This window comes from Austrofundulus limnaeus, unplaced genomic scaffold (assembly GCF_001266775.1).
Source record: "Austrofundulus limnaeus strain Quisiro unplaced genomic scaffold, Austrofundulus_limnaeus-1.0 Scaffold221, whole genome shotgun sequence".
Lineage (NCBI taxonomy): Eukaryota > Metazoa > Chordata > Actinopteri > Cyprinodontiformes > Rivulidae > Austrofundulus > Austrofundulus limnaeus.
In genome coordinates, this window is record NW_013952623.1 from 846,815 (window position 1) to 851,681 (window position 4,867).

Consider the following 4,867-nt stretch of genomic DNA (forward strand, 5'->3'; position numbering starts at 1 on the left):
CATTTATGGTTTGATTTCTTTGTATGTATGGATCACTTGGGTTGTTACCGACATCTGGTGAAAATTTCATGTCATTAGCACCTCTAGAAATATATTTACTGAGAAAAATGGTGACGTGTTCAATACTTATTTTACCCGCTGTATATTGTGAGAGTAAATCTCCCAATCAGACCGATTACTACCATTTCAAATCAATCTCTAAGAGGTGTTAGTGCTCAGGTGAACTATCTGTGGTGGCCATCTTGAATCGAGTTGACTCCAATATCAGTCATAGTTTTGAAGTAGTAAATATTGATGTAAAGCTATTGATATTTTATTTCCAAAACACACTTTCCAAATGTTAGAGAAACTGATAACAGTTTAGGTGACTGATATTCTGTCAAAGATTTCTTACAAAAATAAGAGATATGTAACAGTTTTACGTGAAATCTAAATAGAATCAAAATGAAACCTCTTCACTCTGTGAGGCAGCAATTGAGGTTTAAATGTTTAGAAATGTCTCAGACTTTAATTTGTTATGATGTGGGAAACATTTTTTATTCATATGTTGTGAGTTATAAGCCTAGATAATGTGTAACTGATAGCTTCCATCTTTGCTTGACAGTTCACCTGTTATCTGGACATTTTTACCAGACTCGATCAGAACTTTGGCCATGACTTAATTAGTTTCTGTCCATCTTTATCAAACACAAACTCATCATCAGTTCCATAAAAGCTTTCAGTATTTCAGATAAAGAGGCAGCCCATGGCAGCTGTAAGCCTGCAGTTCTTATGTTTGTACTCCGGTTCGTACTGGAATAACAACTTGTGTAGTGATAACATTGTCAGCATGAATGAAAGGGTGTGTATTGTGTCACACTGCTCGCAGATGACCTAATCAAGCCTTATCCTAAATAAACTCAGTTTCATTATGAGCAATAGAGACTTGGATCCTGTGCAACTGATTTGTTTCAGGTTTTGTAAAAACAAAACACAAAGACAGATCTGTCGAGCACAGTCACAGTTAAACAGAACTAATAAAACTTGTTGATAGAGTTGCTTAAGTGTCAGTAATAATCAGTCAAATATGTTTATGCCTGCTGCTGAAGGCCAAGGTGAAGCAATAGATTTGTCAAAAAAAGTCTTAAACTAACGTGTATAGATTTGAACAAAAATAGGGCAAAAAGTACATCTACACATACATGGGGTATGTGGCAGAGTGGTTAGGGGAGTCATCCTGTAATCTGTGGGTTGCTGGCTTGAAACCCTGTTCTGTCCATCTCGTTGGTTGTGTCCTTGAGCTTCACCCCTTTGCCTACTGATGGTGGTCTGAGGGTCTGGTGGCACCGATGTATGGTAGCCCCACCTCTGTCAGTGTTACCCACAGCAGCTGGGGCTATAAGGTAACTCACCATCATCAGTGTGTGAATATCTGCAGTGTGAATCTCTTTGGAGTTCTTGGACTTGATAAAGCTCTATACAAGTTCAGGCTATTTACCAGTTGTTAACCTTTATCAGTCATTTCCTTTAAAGGGGCAATATCATGTAAAATCAACTTTTTTGAGTTTTATATCATGTTATAATGTTATACGCTCATAAAAAACATGTCCAAAGCCTTGCTCTGACTCATTTATGCATGTTTGAGAAATCCTGCAGCGTTTTTAGGAAGCCATGCTGAGGAGCAAAATGACAGGTGGAGACCAGAAACACCTTTGGAGACCAGAAATGCCCCTGGGACGTGTCTTTAAGCCAAACTTCCTCGTGGCAGAGAACCCCCACCCCCTCCCCACACTCCCCGCCCATGACTCCTGCAGGCTCTCGGGTGAAAGTGAAAGTGAAACCTAACTGTCTGCTGAGCTCTCAACATTAGTTCTCACTCAGTGAAGCTCTTTTCAGATTAAAAATACATTTGAGGAAATGTATTTTCAGATGCCAAGTAAACTGCATCATGGCGCCCCCCCCCCCAAGGAAATGGGCGAGACAGACAGAAACGCAGGAGGTTCTTAAAGAGACAGAGGCCAATTTTAAGGTGTTTAGAAGAGGAAGTGATGAGAAGATAAGTTTATTTTCTATTTAAACATAAAACAGCATTTTAATAACAACTAAAGGTGACATAGATACTTTATTATGATATAGTGTTTAAATATATGCCTGAGAAACACATAATATTGGCCCTTTAAGATGGCCTCCACAGCTAAATTGTCTTAGCAAACAAATAGGTGGCTATAATTTTGTTTTGTTTTTTTACAGATATATTGAGCTGAAATTTGGTGTTGTAGTAACTAGCCCCATTACATATTTTGAGTAATACTTGTTGTATGTACACACAGCATGTGTAATATTTTCACTCTGGCAAAAAAAAGTTTGAGATTTGCACACTGTGCCTTAGCAAAATATTGCATGAACCATTGGATGTATTTTATTGAAGTTTTCCAAAAATTTTCATTGGATGCCTATCTTTCTACAACTTATTTAAGCTTATAACCCAGACTTCAGAGCCCATATTAAATTAAATTGTGAGTGTTTGTACTCAGAGAATGTGTTGGTAAGGACTCTCAGCTTTTACACCATCATGTCGACACCTTCCTAAAATAAATGCCAGTCAATACATTCCAAGTTTTTCAGCAAACACAAAAAACATAAACAAAAGTGACATGACCTTTCATGAGATTCCTGACAAATGTCCTGACAAACTTGGGCGATTATTTTAGGAAGGTGTCGATACATTTTAGCTCAACATTTGTAAAGTTGGCCGACTTGTAGCCACTTGTGTGTTTTTGCTGAAGTCGCATAGCTGTGACAGACATGTTGTTTTGGCCGAACTCCAAAAATTAAACCAGATGCAGAGGTACATCTTCTATTACACAAACTCTCGTACTTTTTTAAAAACTTTTCTCCATGAAGTTTACTGTTTCTTTTGCCAAACCCCTGAAAAAACAGTACAATTTAATATCCTACTGAGGTAAGAGGAAAAACAGCAGATGTGGGGGTCTCAGGCTTTTTGACCCACTTTGATTCTGAAAACACTCTTGCTTTAATCAGCACTGATACTAAAATGTTCTCCAAGTTTGTCTCTTGCTTTTCCTCTTGCAATACGTGGCCTCGCATACATGAGAACATCTAATAAGGTTACGAAGAACAATTAGCTGCATGTGCCTGTCTGTTAGCAAAATATACAATGACCTACAAGACAGAGTTCAATGTAACTCTCAGCTATATATATATATATATATATATATATATATATATATATATATATATGGAAACTACAGGCTAGCCTGAGCTAATATGTTTTACTTTTTGTATCAGTATTGATCACATATTTACATACAACTTGGTTTCTGTTGTGGGTATACAAACCCCCCAAAAATTGTTGTTATGTTTGGTCATTTCAAAGAGCCACTGCCAAAAGGCCAAACTACCACATGTGGCCCCAGAGCCACAGGTTGCAGACCCCTGAACTAAAGGAATATTGTTATTATTATTATATTATTATTTATTACTATACACATCAGGGCAAATAAAAATACCATATTCATGTAAACAAGAAAAATACTGTTTGCAGTTTGTACCGAATTTCATAAAAACTAGTACAACTAAATTATTCAGACGTATTTATTTTCTAATTCTTAATAGTATGTAGTCTTCAAATTATTTAAAGGTAATTCTGATGGATTTGAGAGAAAGATCATAGAAAGAAATTGGAATATTTAAGTAAACAACAGGCTAGCATGAGCTAACATGCTTTACTTTTTTATTAGTAGTATTGATCACATACAAATTTATTTCTATTGTGAGTATAAAAAAACAAATTCTGTAATGTTTGGTCACATTTTCAAAGAGCCACTACAGAGGGACCAAGGTTGCAGACCCCTGGTCTAGTCTTTGGATGACATATGTTTGTGTGACCACTCACTACCCCGTTACCATAGAGTTACATTTTTAATCACATCACCCATTAATGCCAAAACTTAAAATGCCTTGGAACATGAATTCACATGTCTTTTCATGGAAGGTATAACTTCCCAAAATTCAATGCATTTTCAAAAATGTTACACATAAAAACACAGAAGTCATTAATAATCTAGGTTTAGCTCCAGTATATCCTCACATTGCAGCATAAATTTCATCACCTAAGTTGCTAAACAGCAAATTATTCGGTCCGTCATGACTTTCCAAACTGTCATTTTCATTATCTCCCTGGGATATCATGGGCCACGAAGGATAGTCAGATGCGACCTTCATTTTCGGGGTTTTGAGTGTCACATTTGTTGGACGCAAGAGAAGGAGGCCACGATATGGGACAGCCACCTGGCAAAGTGACTTAACCAGCCTACAAATGCGCAGTACTAAGGACGCAGCCCCAGAAGTGAGAAATGGCTAACATCAAATGAAACCATATGCAGATAACCTTGTCAACACTGTGCATAATGTTATTTACAAGGTTTCATCAAAATGGGTTTTACCTTCTCATCACAAGGTGACTTTAATGTAAAGCTCATTCCTCCAAGGAATTCAGTTAAGTGTTTCAGTTTTTACCAAAATATCAGACAGACCAACAACCAGGCTAAAGTTTCCCGTCCATGTAGCTACGATGCTAGCATGGTCAAAAACCATTTTACGAAAAACAGTTTTAGTTTTTCATTCATGAGCTCTATCTTTCCCCCTCCTCCTCCTGGAGCTCCTTCCATTACCTTGGTGTCTCGTTAAGCAGTTAGACTCTACTTGAAGCCAAAAGCTAAGCTGTTACTGGAAACATTTCACATTTTGGCTCTTCCAGCAAAGACCACCAAGGTTCTTCAACCAGCTACCAAGCTCATTCATTCAAATGGTTTTCACACTCCAGGCTAGTTGGCCAGCCAAGCACCAGCTTATAAACACAAATAAT